Source organism: Balaenoptera musculus, chromosome 3, assembly GCF_009873245.2.
Source record: "Balaenoptera musculus isolate JJ_BM4_2016_0621 chromosome 3, mBalMus1.pri.v3, whole genome shotgun sequence".
NCBI lineage: Eukaryota > Metazoa > Chordata > Mammalia > Artiodactyla > Balaenopteridae > Balaenoptera > Balaenoptera musculus.
The window spans coordinates 128,119,077-128,140,805 of NC_045787.1; positions in this window are offsets into that span (position 1 = coordinate 128,119,077).

The following is a 21,729-nucleotide window of genomic DNA, read 5'->3' on the forward strand; positions in this document are numbered from 1 at the left end:
CATTCTTCGAGACAGAATTACCCTGATACCAAAACCAGAAAATGATATGACAAAAAAGAAAACTGTAGACCAAGAGCCCTTATAAATATAGATATACAAATCCTCAACATAATACTATCAAAATGAATCTAGCAACATAGAAAGGATTATATGGTATAATCAAGTGGAATTTATCTTAGGAATGCAAGGTTGTTTTCAACATACCAAAGGTAAATTTACTACAACACTTTACTAGAAAGAGTGGATAAAATCACATCTCAATTGATGTAGAGACAGAATTTTACAAAACTAAACTTCCTTTCATGATAAAATAAAACAAAACAAAACAAAAACCTCAAGAACCCAGGAACAGAAAGGAACTTCTTCAACCTGATAATGGGCACTGTAATATGTTGAACGGTGACACCCAAATAGATATGTCTGCTTCCTAATCACTAGAACCTGTACATTTTACCTTGCATGTAGAAAGAGTATGATCTTACATTACATAGGTGTAATTAAGTTAAGGATCTTAAGAGGAGGAGCTTATCCTGGATTATCCAGGTAGGCCCTAATGCAATCACATGCACTATTATAAGATACAGACACACGGCAGAGAAGGTGATGTGAGGATGGAGACAGAGATTGGAGTGATGTGGCCACAAGTCTAGGAATGGCAGAGCAATCACCAGAAGCTGAAAAAGGCAAGGGATAGATTTTCCATTAGAGCCCCCTGAGGGAGTGAAGCTCTAACAGATTTTGAGCTTTAGGTCTACATATCTGTGAGAAAATATATTTCCATTGTCTTAAGTCTCCAAGTTTGTGGTAATAGTACCCTGAAGAAATACAGGCATCTACAAAAATCCCAAGGCTAAAAATTTAGTGCTGAAAGATTAAAAACTCTCCCCCTATGATCAGGAAAAAGATAAGAACACCTACTCTTGCCACTTCTATTCACATTGTAATGGAGGTTGCACATAGGGAGTTTGGGCAAGAAAAAGAAAAAATAGCATCTAGATTAAAGATAAAAAAGTAAAACTATATCTCTCTTTGTAGGTGACATGATTTTATATATACAAAATTCTAAGGAAACAACAAAAAGTGTGTCTGCTAATATACATGTTCAGTAAGGTTTCAGGATACAGAAGGCTATACAAAAATCAATTATATCTCTATACAAGAACAATGAACAATATGAAAATGAAACAAAGAAATCAATTTCATTTACAATGACATCCAAAATCTACAATATTCAACAATAAATTTAACAAGGACATTGTAAGACTTCTACACTAAAAGTATGGAATGTCATTAAATGAAATTTTAGAAGACCTAAATAAATGGAAAGATATCTCATGTTCATGAATCTGAAGATTCATTTTTTTTTTTGCAGAAATTGACAAGCTGACTCTAAAATGCATATGGAAATGCAAGAGACCCTGATTAGCCAAAACCACCTGTCAAAATTTACTACAAAACAATAGTAATCAAGACAGTGTAGTACTGGCATAGAAATGACATACAAATCAATGGAATAGAATTGAAAGTTCAGAAGTAAAACCTTACTTTATGGTAAATTGATTTTTGACAAGACAATTCAATGGTAAAAGAATGGTCTTTTCAACCAATAATGCTGGCACAACTGGACAGCCATAGGCATAAAAAAATGACCCCATACTCAAAAATTCTCATTCTGTACCCAAAAATTAACTCAAAATAAACCATAGACCTAGATGTAAGTGCTGAAACCATAAAATTCTTAGAAGAAAATATAGGGTAAATATTCATGGCATTGGATCAAGCAATGGTTTCTTAGATTTAACAGCAATAATACAAGCAATAAAAAGAAATAGAAATTGGGCTTTGCCAAAATTTTAAAAAAATGCTTGAAAGGACATCATCAATAAAGTGAGAAGACAGTACACAGAATGAGAGAAAATATATGCAATCATTTATCTGATGAGGGACTTTTATCTAGAATATATGAAGAACTCTTACAACATAATAACAAAAAGACCAACAACTCAATTTAAAAATGGACAAAGGATTTGAATAAACTCCAAGGAAGGTATTCAATGTCCAGAAAGCACACAAAATATGCTCAATGTCATTAGTCTCTAGGGAAATGCAAATCAAAAGCACAATGAAATACCACTTCATATCTACTAGGAAGACCGTAATAAGACAACTGGAAAATAAGTATTGGTGACAATTTGGAGAAATTGGAATGCTAATATATTGCTGGTGAGAATGTAAAATGGTTTGTAGCCACTTTGTAAAACAATTTTGCATGCCTCAAAAATTAAACACAGAGTTACCTTATGACTCAGCAATTCCATTTCTATGTACATACTCAAGAGGATTGAAAACACACCCACACAAAAACTTGTACATGTACATTCATACTAGCATTATATGTAACAGCCAAAAGGTGGAAACCCAAATTTCCATCAACTGATGAAGAGATAAACAAAATATGGTATTGAGCCAATCAAATATTATTCTGGTATATGAAGAAATGATGCGCTAATATGCTACAAAATAGAGGAACCTTTCAAGTATCATGGTAAGGGAAAGAATGCAAACACAAAAGGACATATATTTTACGATTCCATTTATATAAAATGTCCAGAATAGACATAGATTAGCAGTTATCAGGGGTGAAGGTAAAGAAGAGAGAATGAGAAGTGGCCACTAATGAGTAGTGATTTTTTTTTGAGGTGATGTAAACAGTCTGGTAATAGATGGTGGTGATGGACACACATCTCTGAGTTTTTTAAAGGCCAATGAAAAACACTTTTAAAAAGTAAATTTATGCCATATAAATTATATCTCAGTTAAGCTGTTTTTTAAGAAAAGAAGACTTTCTTAAGAACATGCAACTAGAAGTGAAGATTAATGATGGATTTGAAATAAATTTATATGCCCTTAAATCCTGTGATTATTGTACCATAGTACTTGCTTGGTTAACTCTGCCTACTTGAGTAGGATAAAGTATATAGTGTTTGGTCATACTCTACTTTGCTTTCAGCTTTCATGCACTTTTAAAGAAAATAATGCTTTATAGAGGACAGGAGCTTCAGAGAATTGTAAAAGATGCTCAGAAATTCCAGGTCATGCTTCCCTGAAACACAAAGGAGAAGAAAGAGGATATGGCTCACCCGAGGTTATACTTTCCCTCTGAGAAGTCAAGAAACCTCAGAACTGAGACCACACTCAGGCTTGGCTATGGAAATCAGAGTTCAGAAAATCAGGAAAGAGTAGTGAGATGCTTTATTAAAGTACTGAAGGTCAAGCCATGCACTATCTGCTGACAAGGACAAAAAATAAAATGTACCTTTAGGTTGAAAGCGAGGTGACTGGGGACAAAATCTTTGGGCGTACCTTGGTTGCTCTCTTAAATTGGAGCTTTTCATTGAAAAAGCAAGAACATTAGCTTTTGTTGATTTTTTTAAAGGTAGGTGAGAAGTTTGACAGCCCAGGGTAGAAAGAATAAGAGGTCAGGGAACTGGTAATTACTGCTATTCAGAGACAAAGGTGTGTGTGTGTGTGTGTGCACACGTGCATGCCTGCAGCCTTGTGTGTTCACCATTCTCTGGCTCCAGTTTATTATTTAATTTCTTTCTTTCTGCCAATGGAGAGAGCTTTCTCCTGTGACCCTAGCAAAGGGAAGTTACAGAACAGAAAAGATATCAAATTTACCAAATGCAAAGAAGATCTATTTTCCAAATTGAAAAATTAATTATATTATCCCCAAATTTAGTATTCATATTGTTTTAGGAATATAATTTGGGATTTCTCCTCCTTCAAACCTGTATTTCTCTTTTGTCCATGTTCTTCCATAGAGTCAATTGATGCATCGTTAAGTGTTTTAAATGGTAAATGTGTTGCCATCTTAAATGCTCTATGAGTGAAGCTGTATTAAGAACATGGTCATGAGAGCAGAAACAAGAAGAACTACAATCCTGCAGCCTGTGGAACAAAAACCACATTCAAAGAAAGATAGACAAGATGAAAAGGCGGAGGGCTATGTAACAGATGAAGGAACAAGATAAAACCACAGAAAAACAACTAAATGAAGTGGAGATAGGCAACCTTCCAGAAAAAGAATTCAGAATAATGATAGTGAAGATGATCCAGGACCTCAGAAAAAGAATGGAGGCAAAGATCAAGAAGATGCAAGAAATGTTTAACAAAGACCAAGAAGAATTAAAGAACAAACAAACAGAGATGAACAATAAAAAAAACTGAAATGAAAACTACACTAGAAGGAATCAATAGCAGAATAACTGAGGCAGAAGAACAGATAAGTGACCTGAAAGACAGAATGGTGGAATTCACTGCTGCAGAACAAAATAAAGAAGAAAAAATGAAAAGAAATGAAGACAGCCTAAGAGACCTCTGGGACAACATTAAATGAAACAACATTCGCATTATAGGGGTCCCAGAAGGAGAAGAGAGAGAGAAAGGACCTGAGAAAATATTTGAAGAGATTATAGTTGAAAACTTCCCTAACATAGGAAAGGAAATAGCCACCCAAGTCCAGGAAGCTCAGAGAGTCCCATACAGGATAAACCCAAGGAGAAACATGCCGAGACACATAGTAATCAAAGTGGCAAAAATTAAAGACAAAGAAAAATTATTAAAAGCAGCAAGGGACAAATGACAAATAATATACAAGGGAACTCCCATAAGGTTAACAGCTGATTTCTCAGCAGAAACTCTACAAGCCAGAAGGGAGTGGCATGATATACTTAAAGTGATGAAAGGGAAGAACCTACAACCAAGATTACTCTACCCCACAAGGATCTCATTCAGATTCGATGGAGAAATCAAAAGCTTTACAGACAAGCAAAAGCTAAGAGAATTCAGCATCACCAAACCAGCTCTACAACAAATGCTAAAGGAACTTTTCTAAGTGGGAAACACAAGAGAAGAAAAAGACCTACAAAAACAAACCCAAAACAATTAAGAAAATGGTCATAGGAACACACATATCTATAATTACCCTAAACGTGAATGGATTAAATGCTCCAACCAAAAGACACAGGCTTGCTGAATGGATACAAAAACAAGACCCATCTATATGCTGTCTACAAGAGACCCACTTCAGACCTAGGGACACATACAGACTGAAAGTGAGGGGATGGAAAAAGATATTCCATGCAAATGGAAATCAAAAGAAAGCTGGAGTAGCAATACTCAGATCAGATAAAATAGACTTTAAAATAAAGAATGTTACAAGAGACAAGGAAGGACACTACATAATGATCAGGGGATCAATCCAAGAAGAAGATATAACAATTATAAATAAATATGCACTCAACATAGGAGCACCTCAATACATAAGGCAAATGCTAACAGCTATAAAAGAGGAAATCGACAGTAACACAATAATAGTGTGGGACTTTAACACCTCACTTACACCAATGGACAGATCATCCAAAATGAAAATAAATAAGGAAACAGAAGCTTTAAATGACACACTAGACCAGATAGATTTAATTGATATTTATAGGACATTCCATCCAAAAACAGCAGATTACACTTTCTTCTCAAGTGCGCACAGAACATTCTCCAGGATAGATCACATCTTGGGTCGCAAATCAATCCTCAGTAAATTTAAGAAAATTGAAATCATATCAAGCATCTTTTCTGACCACAATGTTATGAGATTAGAAATGAAGTACAGGGAAAAAAATGTAAAAAACACAAACACATGGAGGCTAAACAATACGTTACTAGATAACCAAGAGATCACTGAAGAAATCAAAGAGGACATCAAAAAATACCTAGAGACAAATGACAATGAAAACACGACAATCCAAAACCTATGGGATGCAGCAAAAGTAGTTCTAAGAGGGAAGTTTATAGCTATACAAGCCAACCTCAAGACACAAGAAAAATTTCAAATAAACAATCTAACCTTACTCCTAAAGGAACTAGAGAAAGAAGAACAAACAAAACCCAAAGTTAGCAGAAGGAAAGAAATCATAAAGATCAGAGCAGAAATAAATGAAATAGAAACAAAGAAAACAATAGCAAAGATCAATAAAACTAAAAGCTGGTTTTTTGAGAAGATAAACAAAATTGATAAACCATTAGCTAGACTCATCAAGAAAAAGAGGGAGAGGACTCACATCAATAAAATTAGAAATGAAAAAGGAGAAGTTACAACGGACATCACAGAAATACAAAGCATCCTAAGAGACTACTACAAGCAACTCTATGCCAATAAAATGGACAACCTGGAAGAAATGGACAAATTCTTAGAAAGGTGTAACCTCCCAGGACTGAACCAGGAAGAAATAGAAAATATGAACAGACTAATCAGAAGTAATGAAATTGAAACTGTGATTAAACATCTTCCAACAAACAAAAGTCCAGGACCATATGGCTTCACAGGTGAATTCTATCAAACATTTAGAGAAGAGCTAACACCCATCCTTCTCAAACTCTTCCAAAAAATTGCAGAGGAAGGAACACTCCCAAACTAATTCTATGAGGCCACCATCACCCTGATACCAAAACCAAACAAAGATACTACAAAAAAGAAAATTACAGACCAATATCACTGATGAATATAGATGCAAAAATCCTCAACAAAATACTAGCAAACAGAATCCAGCAACACATTAAAATGCTCATACACCATGACCAAGTGGGATTTATCCCAGGGATGAAAGGATTCTTCAGTATATGCAAATCAATCAATGTGATACACCATATTAACAAACTGAAGAATAAAAACCATATGATCATCTCAATAGATGCAGAAAAAGCTTTGGACAAAATTCAACACCTTTTATGATAAAAACTCTCCAGAAAGTGGGCATAGAAGGGGGGGAAAAAAAAAAAAGAACATAGTCATGAGCCAGAGAAAAAGAGGAGAAAAGGTCAAGAGAAGCAACGACAAATGTCACTAATTCACATTGTAACATAATTTCCTAATAGAAAAGCACTTCACTCAGAGGTTTTTCTTATAGTTGGTTTAGATGCAGTTATACCATGTTTGGCCATGGTAGTCATGTGGAAGTGAAGGGGATCAAATTAGGAGACAATGTGGAACTTTCACCAGGTCTTGAATCTTGTCAGATGGCCCTAGACTCATATTCCTATCCTTTACTGGCTGTCTGTTGTATGGAAAGTTTCTTAAACACCATGAGGCTCGTTTTCTCAAATGTGAAGTGAGGATAATAGTCTTCACTATCTTTTAAGAATTTGTGAACATTAGAGCTGATATGTATAAAAGCCTGGGATAGACTGGGGAACATAGAGATATCCAATACATGAATAGAGCGCAGCCGTTACCACTCTAATTCAGTGTGACTCACAATGAAAAAAAGTTATAGAACATTTTCTATGAAAATATTCAAGATACAGAAGAGAAGCTAGGACAGGAAGGTTAAAGTATGGTGGGGGAGAACAGGAATGGCCAAGAGCCTTCATTGAGCCCCTAGGTTCCTATCCAGTGTGATCCCCGAGGAGTTTCAAAGTCATGCCTCATCATATCCATATCATCATGCTCCTTTTTCAACTGAGAAACCCAAGAATGAAAGAAAGCAACTTTCCCAAGGTTATCAGGCTGGTTGTTGGCAAAGCCATTAATAAAACCCAGTTCCCATGACTGCTAGCCCAGCTCCCTCTCCCTACACTGCAAGCCTTCCCCAATTCATTTCTCATTTTGTTTTAATAGGTAACAGGCACAAAAGTTACTTTCAGACGAGAAACTAGATTGTGTGAAATAGATATCTGAAGCACAGGAATACATAACAAGACACTGTGAGAGAGGAGACAAGGAAACTAAAAAGAGAAAAGGAATTAACATGTACTGTCACGGAGGAAAATTTAGTTTAATGACAAACAGAGCTATTCAATTGTGCAGAGTACAAGAACACATTTCTTATGATAACTCTAGTCTCAAGGAGGAATTCAAAAGATGTGTGATAAATTCTTCATAAAAAGTTAAGTCAGTCTAAAATCTATTGTGTAAGCATTTATATACACAATGGGTAAAATTTAAAAAAAAAACAGTTTTGACTTTTAGAGGGTAAGCTTCAGTAATCTGGAAAATTCACTTTTTATCAAACACCACATGCCTCATGCAGTGAGCTCTTTGAGGAGGTTTTTCTATTTGTGTAGTGTATTTACTGATAGCTTTCATTCAAATAATTCCCATCGTTTGAAAAGACAAATGTTGTTGTAAAGCAGATGTACATAATTAGAAGGAGGAAGAAAAGCTCTGCTAAAGGTCAGATGAAGAGAGAAAATCTCTCACTGCTTCTCATAATTGCTAGGTTTACATGTATCTATAATATTTTCTGGTATCAAATGCCCTTCACCTTCCCCCGATACCTAGCCAAACAAAACAATCACCTCCTGCTCAGCACATTCTTTAACTATTCCCAACCCACACTGACTTCTCTTTATTCTACTCATGTGGCACCTAAGTGCCTTGTAACATTCCTTGAATTATTTGTCTTGTACTCTATCCAAATTATAAATTGTTTATTAATATCTCATGTGCATGATTCTTAAATATAGTTAATTTAAAAACATTTGAATACATATTAAATGTTTGCTCTTTCATGACGTCAACCAGAATGCACAATGCTCAGGAAATGTGTTAAATCAATAAATGAATAAATGTATGAACAAATAGATAATGAATAAATTTAGGAGCCGCGTTCAAAATATTGAGTGAAAGCAACCCTAGCCTAATGAATGCTTTAACAATGTTTACATATGAATTAAATTAATTTCACACATTTCAGGCATGAGATACTGGCTTGTTCAATGAGGTCTCAGCATGGCGTAATGGAGAAGAAAAATGGAACTGAAATAAATGCTCAGTTCCTGACCAAAAAACACATTGACTCAATTTTAAGCACATTACATTATATGTAGGCCTGTTTCCCCAAAAGTCAAATAAGCAGTCCAAATTTGGATCTCTGAGATCCCTGCCAATTTTGACACTACTGGATTTATGATATGATGGGAAATAAGGGGAAATGACCAGACAGGAGGCCCCAGTTTATTGTTTTTTCTCAGAGCCCGTTGGTTCTCAAACCTGATGGCTCTTCAGAATCACTCTTAGAATTTCCAAAAATAGATACACAGATTAGTGCTTACAATATTGTATTCCATGTGTGTTCCACAGTTTTAAAACTACTGGGCTCTACTCAAGCTCGGGGAAGGCAGGGCCCTCTAACACAAATACCAGCATAAAGAGGTCTACAATTTTCTGTAATGATGTAATATATGAATGGACCCAGTACCTGCCAGTAGAATACACTAGACAAAAGTGTGGCAGAGTTTTGTGGCAGAAAGACTTGGTCTGAAAAGCAAGAATTGCCAGGAAACCTCTGGAAAAGAAAATAAATAAGGGGGTGTATTATTAGCCTTGTAAGATATTAAAACCCACTATCAAGACTCTTTAGTTAGGATTGTATTGGCAGGTGAATTAATAGAAATATCCATAGAATACAGTATGAAATCCAGAATTATCCCTCAAATATATGAAGGTTTCATATATGCTAAAGGAGGCATTTCTAATGAGTGGGCCCAAGATGTATTCTTAAATGATGCTAAGAAAGATGCATATCTTTTAGAAAAAACAATAAACTTGGACCCTTACTTCACATGATATACCAAGGAAAACTTCAAATGGATTAAAGGTCACAGTCCAAGGGGGGAAAAGGGAATCTGTATGAAGAAAACATGGAGTATACTCCTTTAAAATCAGAGTGGATAAAATTCTATATCAAAGATTCAAAATGTGGAATGCATATATAAAAGATGGCTTTTAATAGATAACTAAAAATAACTATCACAACAAATATTTTCAAATATATGAAATAAAATTTGAAAATAAGCAGGAAAATATGTGTAACTCATGTCACAGACAAAAAGATAATCTCCTTAAAATATAAAGAACAATCAGAAAACAAGAGAAAAAGACAAAAAACACAATAGAAAAAAGAGCAAAAACATGAACAGAGAGTCCACATAAAATAAAGACAGTGACTCTATATGAAACAGACACTCAACCTCAGTCCAAAGAGAAACACAAACTAAAACAATGTGAGGTAGTTTTGGTGCCAACAAAGGCAGAGAAGTGTGTACTGGATTAGAGCTCCTGTAAATAACAATTTTTAAACACTGGACAATATGTAAACAGTGACTATGTAAAAGCACTAGAGTGTAAACAAGAGCTGGCAGAAGCTGATGGAGATTCAACTTTGAAAAAAGCAGGTTCATTTGGTAAGTTGTGCATTTATAGGATTTTGCCCCTGAGAGCACTCTCCTGTCTGTAAGGTAGTAAGTGGATAGAATTCAATGACTAAGCTGAACTTTTTTATACTGAGGTGTCAAAGCATGGAAGTCAGTTTTTTAGAAGCAGTTGGAAATCTCTGTATGTGTGTATCTAAGAGGTAATGATATAGAAGGATATGTAGCCTAAGAAAACATAATGGTGATTTCTGCATAGTAGGGATACGGTGTCTTATTTTCTTATTTTAGCTCTGTATTTTCTACTTTCCACATTTACTGCTTTTGTAAAAAACAAAAATAAATAAAAACAAGGAAAAAAATTTAAAGACCTTAATTTACGATTCAGCTCTACCAACCTCTGGAGGAATCTGAGAAAATGATTTGATTTTCTTATTTTTCTCAGCTGAAAAAATAGGCATGAATCCAAAGCATATTTTTCTTAGGAAGTTCAGTTGATAAAATGTATTTAAACCTCTTAGCACAGTGCCTGGTCCAGGTGCTAAATGCTAGTGATCATTATTCTCATCCTCACTGTTGGTGTCCAGTTACCGCTGTCCACTGAACAAAGGAGTGAAATCAATCAATGAATGAGAGCCACACAATCACTGCAAGAGGAATTGGCCCAACCTTCAGTTTTCCCCTGCAGGGCATTCATGCTCAGTCCTCTGAGTAGCTGCTAAGGACGTTCAGGCTAGGCAGGCTACGGTAGGATGACAAGTGACAGTAATGTAAGGACAGGCCGCTAAGTGCTGAAAAGCACAGTTACCTGCCTCTTCTCTTACAGGCACAGCAAGGCAGCACATATCAGGGAGGCAAAGCTGTTAGCAAAGTTAAGGAAACTAAAATCAGGTGTCTGTCAAAAGCAGAGGTTGAAAAGGTATTGTATATGACAAAGAAGGAAATTCAGCCTAGTAGGGCAAGTGGAAATTCAGCCTCGTAGGTTCTTATGAAAGCAATCTTAAAACTGTCTTGTTTCTTCCCCAAACGATTGAGTCAAGTTAATGCGCATGTACTTAGTTTCTTGGATACACTGAAATAATAGTCTCCCGTGAGTTTAAATGAGAAATTAATGAGAGTTGGAAAGAGAAAAGGGGTATATTTTACTGGCAGGAAGTGGAAGGGGTCCCTTTTACAAATCTAATATTTAAAACACTGGTTGTCCTCACTTATTAGTAGACTAGGAGATTTCATTGGTAATAAATTAATCCTTGTAGGTGTAATAATAGTAGAAGTGGCATCAGTAATAGCAGAAGTAGCTATAAGGATACAACATGTGGAACAAATTTGAATGTTCTCTCCATTTACTAGTACCCTGCATTGTCAAGTGACCTGGTAGTTGCTGTTGTACATATCTTACAGAGGAGAGAACTCACTGACCAGATTGTTGCCTGAACCCATGCAACTGGTCCATAACGTGCCTAGCTTAGAACCCAGGATGGCTGACACACAGATTCTCCAAATTTTTTCTTTTAACAGGGTTTCCAGATCATGTCTTCTTCTGCTGCCTTTCTCTGAACACGTACTTATTTGCCTGTATACCCGTAAAAACATGAAGACGCAAGTCAGAGATGAAACACCTTAGAGCTATCTCCAGCAATTCAACTTCATAGGCAGCTTCCCAATATTCACTTGGATAGCCCATGAAGTTCAAAATCAATTTATCCTAAAAACTAACCATCTTCCTCTCCCTAAACCTGCTCCTCCTTCATTGTTTCCCTATGTTAATGAACAGCATCACAATTTGATTCTTCTAGTGACTTAGGTCTGAATCTTAGAAATCAGTCCTCTCCTGCAGTATCCAATCCAGTCAATCCCATCTCACTGGCCACCTGTTCAGCCTCTTTGCTCCATCAAGCTACTTACTTACCTCAGGTCACCTTCTCTCGCCCTTCCAGCCTTTAGCCTTGAACCTCTCCAATCTGTCCTCCACTGGTCCTCAGCAATTTTATGTGTGTCTATTTTTGAACTGTCAGAAGGATTGGCACAGCTAATTATTTCTGTCTTCTTCAAACCCTTTTTCTTTCTTCACTTGACTTTTAGATCACCATTCTTGATTTCTCTCCGATGTTTCTGACCAAACTGTCTCAGTTTTCCTTTGCTGGTTATTTTGCTTTGCCTAGATGTCTATTGATAGTTATTTCCTGGGAGAGATCTCTTTCAATCATATTAAATATTTAAATTGTAAGCCCATTTATATGCTGGTAACATCCATATCTATATCTGCAGCCTGGACCTATCATGTGAACTCCAGAATCAATTATCTATCTGTCCCCATGTCATCTTTCTTAGATGTCTAAGAGACATCTCAAGTTTAACATGTCCAAAATCAAACTCCAGATTTTCCCTCCTGGACACAGCTGCTCTTCTTGCAGTCCTCTCCTGTCCAGTCAAAGGACAAGTCACTCTTCCAGTTGTTCCAATTTATTTTTCTACGTAGACTGGCCTCCCTACTATTCCTCAGATAGGTCAAGCGTACTCCTGCTATAGGGCCTGTGTACTTACTGTTCCTTCTACCTGGACTACTGTTCTCCTAGACTTCACGTCACTCCCTCACTTACCTTAGCTCGCTGATCAAACGTTCTCTAATCAACAAAATTTTTTCTGACCACCCTATAGAAAATTACTATCCTCATCACTGTTCCCCATTCCCTGCTCTGTATTTCTCCATACAGTATTTATAACTATCTGAAAGTCTTTATAGTTGTTACTGATTCTTTTTCTCTCTTCTTCTACAAGACTAAGTTCTGTTAAGGGAGGAATCTTATCTATTTTGATAGGTATTGTATCAGTATTTGTATAGTAAGATCTAGTAAGCACTCAAATATTTGTTAGATGGACGGATGGATGGATGGACAAATGAATAGCTCATGTTTTCCATAGCACTGTAATTTACATATCTGCCAGAACATGCTCTATCATAATTATTGGTTAATTTTTTTTCTGTCATGACCAAACTGCAATCTGCTGAAGAGGAGAGTCCTGTCTTAATCATAATAATGTCCTTATGCCTAAAATAGTATTTGGTGCATATTAGGTACTATATGTTTGTTTATTTGAAGAAAACAAAGTAGGGGGAGAGGAAGGGAGACACATTTAGTGTATGGCCAGGTCAGCATAAGGTAACTGGGATTTATCACTTCCTTTTACTTGGGAAATATCCTCTTTTTTTGTAGTCTAAGATAGATTTACTTTTTAAAATAATCAAATAAAGATGTATTTCCTCCAGGAGTCAGAATTTTAGAAGGTAATGAGTGAACATGCTAATGAACATAATGCCCAGGAATGACAGCTATAAGCCTTGTGTAGAGGTAGGCACTATACAGAAATCTAAATATTCTGCCCTCTCATCAATCTGTACTGAGTAATGTAAGCACATTCAGAGCTCACAAAATATTAACGACAGAAGGGAACTTTGAGTCCAGCTTCCTACATTTACAGATAGGTAAACTGAGACCAAGAGAGTCACCCTCCTGCCACAGAGCAAGTCAATGGCAGCATCAGAATATGAAACTATTCTCCTGAATCTTAGTTTTGTTTTTCCTAACATTCCAAAGCCTCATCAATTCTCTTCTGTATCTGATACATCTTTAACAAATGTCTGTAACTTTCTCTTCATTGATATGACCCTATATATAATATAATTAAAATGATGAAGAAAACATATTCCCAAACCCATCAGTCACTTCACTTAAAGTTGGGGTGGGAGGTTGTTTGTTATAAGCATCAACTTACCAATAAGGAAATGAGGAAGGTTGGACCATAAAGACACTAAGCTGTTATGAAAATTAATATTGTCAGCATCAAAGCATATAAATATAGCCAAAACCATCCAGTTAATTGATTTTCAAGGCCCTGGTACTCACATTTGCCCTTGACCACAGTTGAAAGATTAGAGTGGCTTTGGGTTGAGCTTGCTATCTTTTCTACCCAAAATGTAAGATGTGGTGCTGAAAGATCAGTATCTCTAGATTTAGACCCATGAACTGTTAGAATATCCCCATTAGATCATCCATCCTAAAAGGAAACTATTTCTTATGTTTCTCTAATAACAGTTCCTTAATTTTTCTCTTTCTTCTCTGAATTTCTCGTCTAACTCTTCTTTTCATGACCTTCCATGGTAGTAACACTTACAGTCCTGTTCTTAACCCCCTCTCACCTCCCATACTTTGCTTATATAAATAATCTCCTTCATTCTCATAGCTTGAAATATCTTTTAACTGCTAGTGACTCAAATCTATGGCTCTAGTTCACCTTCCTGAACACTTATCCTAATACTCCATTTCCCACTGCATTTATCTATATACAACAGGAAGTCTTGCATGCACTTCGAGTTCAACATATCTAAAGCTTAGATCTTTGTTTCCCTCTCAAATATTTTTTCTTCTACAAGATTCCTGTCTTATTAGAAAAGCACTATCATTCACCAACTTGATCAACCCAGAAACACGGCAGTCAATTCTGATGCTTCACTCTTCCTCCTGCTACCCATCTCCCCCTCACATCCAATCAACCACCAAGTCCTGCGGCTTCCACTTCAAATCCTACCAGCTTTCTAGTTTATGGCAGGAGCTTCCCCAATGATGTTCCCTCCTCAAGGCTCATGCCCTCTTATTCACTGCATCCAGAGTGATAATTCTAAAATGGCTTTCATATCGTATCATTCTCCTGATTAATAATCTTTAACGGATCCCTGTTACTCTAAAGATCAAACTTACAAGCATGATTTGGTACCTGCTTGCATCTTTTATCCTCACCAAAATAATAAAAAAAAAATGCCCACTAATCCCTTCTTGCCTAGACAACATTTACTCATCTTTCATTCCTCGGATTAGCTATCACTCTATGCTGTGTTAGGTGCTCTCCTAACACTTTCAATTCCTTCCATCAGACATGTAGTTTTATAAACTCTTATGATTTGATTTGTCTCTCTTCCTAGATTGTAAGTGCCACGAAGGCAGGACCACCTGTTTACATTTCACTGTATTCCCAACATGTAGAACCATTTCTTAGAGGGTAAGTAAACAACAGAAGAGTTGTTGGATGAATGAGAGGGTGGGGTAGAGAGGACAATTAATGAAAATTATGCAGGAAGATTAAATAACGGAGAACATCCTGCCATAAAAATCTATTTCTAAAGCCCCTTGGGTGATAAGTAGCAATTTCTCCCAGAGTCCACCTGAACTAAGCTGAAATAACCTCTTTACTTTCCATTTTCTACAACCACCAAAGGAAGAGTCACTGATCCTCTTCAGCAGGTCCTGTCCCTATTGCTGGGTCAAACAGATGACACGGAGAGACAGAATCAAGAATTAATGTTAGACTAAAGAGGCACGGAGGAATCAGCACACATGTTGTGTGCCCATCAGGGAATACCTGGTGAATCTAGACCAACAGCAACCAGAATTGTGCCTGAGAAGCACTCAGGGTCAAGGCTGCCTATTGGGTCCCAGGGTTTAAAGCAGTGGTGACAAGACAGGCACACAGACAGGCAGTTTGGCTGGGCCAATGGCCATACATCCTGAGGGCAGAAATAACGGTCCTCTGGAGCTAAAGAATAATTAGTACAAAAATCACTGAAACTGTGGCCAGAACAGCCCCAGGAAGTCTGTGGAAAGTAAGTGCTGCCTGAGGGCTTCCAATGCCCTTTAAGAGATACCAGCCTCATCTCTCCATTTGGTTCTGACCACTGGTCATCCGCTTTTCCTGCTCTTTGTTAAGTTGATCATGAACCACTGGCATCTGACAAAAGTTCATGTGGTGTACAGATAAGGGAATTCATAAGGAACATATGGATGGCCTCAGTCCTGGAAGGTGTCTTAACGTTAACAGTTTCCTCTGACAGTGAACAGGGATCTTGGTAAGAGAGACCCTGATGTCATCATGCCTAAAAAGGAGACACAGCTGGACATTTTACAGAAGAACACTCAGAAAAAAGAATCTGGTTCTCTAAAAGTAACAGTTAAAAAAAAAAAAAAGAAAGAAAAAGAAAAGAAATAAACAGCAGCCACTGTGGAAAACAGCGAGGAGGTTTCTCAAAAAACTAAAAATAGAACTACCACATGACCCAGAAATTCAACTCCTGGGTATATATCTGAAAAAAACAAAAAGACTAATTCTAAAAGATAAATGCACCCTAGTATTTATAGCAGCACTATATATAATTGCCAAGGCATGGAAGCAATTTAAATGTCCATCAACAGATGAATGGATAAAGAAGATGTGGTATATATATATATATAGATAGATAGATAGAGATATATAGATATATATACACAATGGAATACTACTCAGCCATAAAAAAGAACAAAATTTTGCCATGTGTAGCAACTTGGATGGACTTGGAGGGCATTATGCTAAGTGAAGTAAGTCAGACTGACTTATCAAATACTGTATGATATTGCTTATATGTGGAATCTAAAAAATACAACAAATTAGTGAATATAACAAAAAAGAAGCAGACTCACAGATGTAGAGAACAAACTAGCGGTTACCAGTGGGGAGCAGGGGAGGGGCAATATCGGGGTGGAGGAGTGAGAGGTACAAACTATTGGGCGTAAAATAGGCTACAAGGATGTACTGTACAACACAGGGAATATAGACAATATTTTGTAATAACTGCAGATGGAGTGTAACCTTAGAAAATTGTATAAAAATATTTAAAACCATTTTTTAAAAAAGGAACAAATAGAATACACACTAAAGACTATGGGATAGTGATTGCATATTTAATTTTATTATTAGTACTTTTGAAATGTTTACTATATGCCTGACACTATGCTAAATGCTTTCATACGTTGCCTCATTTAATTCATATCACAACTTTATTAAAATCTGCATTTAAAGGATGAAAGAACTGGGGCCCAGAGAATGTAACTCACTCAAGGAACAAAACTGGCAAATAACAGAATTGGGGCTTGAAGCCTTTCTCTCTACCACAGAGCTCAAGTTCTCTCACTTCTCCCCTGTCCTGCACCTGCTTCCTTTGAGGTTCTCTATGTAGACCAGGTGTAAACTCTCTCTTTGTTCATTAAGCAGGCCTCTCTCAGTTCTCAGGAGTTCCTAGAAGGCAGATTATTTCAGTCCATTTACATTTACACCTGCAGGCCAGAAGGTCCCTGGATACCCCACACGTTTTGCTAAGAACTCCAGCATCACATCCCTAAGTACCACAACTTCAGTTACCTACATATGATGTGTGAAACAGGAAAACCACACCGTCAGAGAAGGTGGATGGGAGGTAGTAAAATAGCCATCACACATTCCTGGAAGTCTGGGGAGAAATGGCAACTCCAGAAAGAGGGGGTTTTTTGTTTGTTCATTTGTTTGTGAGAGTGTGTGCTTGTCAACGATGGTTTAAAAGGAACTGAGAGAAGTGGCAGTGCGAAACAGAGCTCCAGCTCTCTACCCACCATATGGTCTGGGTTTTGCCACTTCCCTTCTTCCCACAGCAAACGTAACTCTGTGAAGAGGGGAGTTGCCATATTTAGAATGGAAAGATATGGGGATCTCAGTCTCCTGACCCATGGCAGTGGGTGGGTAGGGAGCAGCAATAACAAATTGTGTGAAATCACAACTCATCATGGTCAGGCAGGACTGCTCAGCCCCTGCACTGATGCACTAAATCATCTTTGGGCTAAGGCAGTAACTCAATGGCCCTTCAGGACCAGGCTGGTACAGCTTTCTTCAGAGCCAGATACCCTTGATGGAGTTTAAAAAAATACATAAAGCAAAGAAGAATATCTGATCCAATTTTGGAAGAATATACTGAGGTCCAAAAAGAGTATGGGACTCAGGAAATGTCACGCAGGGAGTTAGCGGTGGAACAATTGCTTTTAGGATTAAGATCCAAATCTTAGGGCTCCTCCATGATCTTCCAGGCTCATCTCTCACCACTGTCCTAACTCACTAAATCCCACATTTAGTTCCCCTGATGTTGTCCTTCCCAACTGTTTCACAGCACAGAAAATAATAACATTTGTAAGACACAGTGGGAGAAATATACCACACCTGTTGTGTTCAGAGGATGAGGACTTGGGGTCCCGGTCCCCCTGGTGGACCTCGACACTCTAACCAGAACATTCGGCTCTAACACACTATATGCTTTCCCTGCTACATGCCCATGCTGTCCCCTCTCCTTGAACTCCTCTTTACCTGGTTAGCTTATACTTACCCTTCATTTACCAGCTGAAGAAGCCTTTCATCCCAGAAATCATCTCTGAACCACTGCACCACAAGGACCGGTTGACATAGGCTCCTCAAGAACTCAGTGGCCCCCCTGCAAAGCACTACTCAGCTGGTAAATACAGCACTAGGCACCTGTATGATTATTTGATCAATATCTACCTTGCAGGGGTGGAGCAGGCTGGCAAATCCTGAGAACAAGAACCATCTCTCTCTCTTGTTCATGATTATACCTCCAGCCATTAGCACAATACTTATTATAGGTATATCCTTTCATAATAGGTTTTTGTTAAATATCTAATGACTAAATGGTTGGAGTTCATGTCCCTAGATGGTAGAGGAGTACTTTGCCCTGATACGCCTCTTTCTAACCACGTTCGCTGAACTTATTTAACCACTATGCCTTCTTCTCCAAGTAAAATTGTATTAATATTTGCAGATGTAGTACTTTCCAGGGCACACTTCGGGAAAAGCTGGGAAAGAGCACAGAGTCAGGTGTCAGCAGACCTAGATTCTCATTCAGACTTTGCCAATGACTTTCTGCAGTACCTCAGGGAAGTCTCAGACCCTCCCTGCCCCTCAGTGTTCTCCTCTGTCATCAAGTTGGCTTCTTCCAAATCTACTACTCCATCATTTCTATATTATAATCCCTTTCATGCCCTTTTCTCCAATTTTACATCTTCTCTCCCTGGTATGCAGTATCTATGTATTTCCTTCTTAATGTGCCAACTGGGCCTGTCTGTCCCCAGCATCACCTAGATTCCTCTCTCTTTCAAATCTGACTTGTCCCATTTACTTGGAGATGCAGATTTCTCCTTTAGTTACTCCATTCAACTCATTCCTCTTTAGCTTAAGGGCTAGCTAGTGTCTGGGTGAGTTACTCTGCATAGGGAAACGTTATCATTTTAATAAGTGCTCAGTCTACTTAATCCAAATTGGAATAGTTCAAGCACCACGGCAAGGTCAGTAGATGAAGTATTTTGGACAAGGGAAGATCTTCCAGTGATTCAAGTAGTGTTTCACATAGGCCTCTATCTATATATAAGGTTGATGCTGAAAAGAGGCACAATAATAAGTGAATTAACAAAATCAGAGTGTTAAGCTCTGTGAGTCTCTGTAGTCAAAACTGAAATGCTGCTGTTTCCCCAGGGGTAGGAAGGCACCCTGCTGGCAAGCCCGCTGAGTCAGCAGGGAGACGGATTGGGCTGGTATGGGTCTGGCAAAGCCTAAAGGACACCGCAGAGGGGAAGATAGATGCCAATCTGGTTCAGAACACACAGCAGGAACATCAAGAACACTGTAGCTAAGAGGAGAGAAGGGATCCAAGCCAGATGCCTCACAGCTGGAAGTGAAAGCTCTGTTCATTGCTCTAATGTCATATAGCAAATGCCACACAGAAGTGGAAATTCACCAGTCACCAGATGGTAAGAAGTGCCCTTGCACCATCACGGAGCTTATATTAGGTAGTCTCAAGTGAAAGCCCCTCTGGGCTGTAATGAGCTGAAAAGCATCCCCCTCAAACGTCTCACCCAAAGCAAAGCCTTATAGGACCCAAGGGTCCCTCAGCCTCAGAGAAACGAAGGCTCCAGATCCACCTCCGTGAACCCCCTACAGACCCTAGCCTCATGAGTCCTCTTCAGATTTCAGAGAACAATCTAGTCCAAGATCCATCCTCACTGACTCTCCCTCTGTAGCATAGGTTGGCCATCTTTTTCTGTAAAAGTTCATAAAGTGAATAAGCTTTGCTGGTCCTATTCGCTCTGTTGCAACTACTCAACTCTGCCATTGTAGTATAGAAGTAGTCACAGACAATATGTAAGTAAGTAAGCATGGCTGTGTTCCAATAAAACTTTATTTACAAAGGTAGGCAGTGATCCGAATTTGATCCATCGGCTGCAGTTTACTAACTCCTGCTCTATAGCGGTACCAATAACAACAGCCAATAGTGCCCCCTCTTCTTATTTGCTCAAACCTAGTACTCCAGCAGACAAGATCTCTGAAGTCCCCAGATTCAAGGAGTTGGATTGCCTACCCTTCGCCTATAAGTCCTTCATTCCCCCAGGTCACACCTAACCTTCCTCCCCCAGCAAGACTTCACTGGCACAAATCTGTGGATTTAGTCACACAGTGTTTTTAGTGTCAGGATATAAGATAGCAGGCATAATGGCACAGGAGAAAAGAGTGCCCCAGAATAAACAGCAGATTATCAATGGTTGAAATAGTTCTACAATGATTACTACTGACGAAATTGGACTCAGGAGGCTTACTCCTTAGTTTTGTTTTGTTTTTAATATTTATTTGTTTATTTGGCTGTGCCGGGTCTTAGTTGCAGCATGCGGAATCTTTAGTTGTGGCATGAGGGATCTAGTCCCTGACCAGGGGTCAAACACAGGCCCCTTGCATTGGGAGCATGGAGTCTTAACCCCTGGACCACCAGGGAAGTCCCACTCCTTTGCTTTATGTCTTATTATACTACAGGTTAATGACAAAGATAAGATGATTACAACTGAAGGAATTACTGGCCGATTTTATTGATTAAAATTTTAAATAAAAAACACAAAACAAAAAACAGAGGAATATGTAAGACCTTGGATCACAAGTCAGAAGGCCAGAGGCCCTGGCATGGGGATGACTAATTGTCTGATGTCTTTAAATTAATGGTTAATCTCTCAGAGCAATTCCTCTTACTACTAGACTGGGGTAACACTTTTTCTGATATATCTTGTCAGCTCCCTAAATAAAATCCTCTAAAGACTCTCCCTAAGCTATAGATAAAAACCAAACTCCTTGCTCACCTCTCTAGTCTCACCTCTTACAAATTGTCTCTTCATATTCTACCCTGCAGCCATGGGAGCAAGACACATCTCCCTATTCACAGACCTGCACATAGATTCTCCCTCCCAGTAGATCATTAACTATGCCCCACCCATACCCTCCTTACCTCTCAACCTTGTTTACTTCTAGTCTCTGTTCAGACATCTGGACCCTCCAAGGCTGGATTAGATGTTCCTGTTTTATAATCCCACATAAATCTATCATTATTCTCATTACTCATTAATCTACTTACTCACCCTATGAGATAATGATGTTTTGAGCACTAGAGTTTTTTCTTAGTCACCATGGTATCACTGAAGTCTAGTACGCTTCCTGACATACAGCAAGAATTCAACTTGCTGAATTAATTAATAAGACAGTATACTTCAGAAATGAAGAACTCCAGAAGCATTTAATTCTCAGAAAAAATTAATTCTTGTGAAAAAAATTCATCAAAATGTTGCTTTGATACAAATGGTTCCC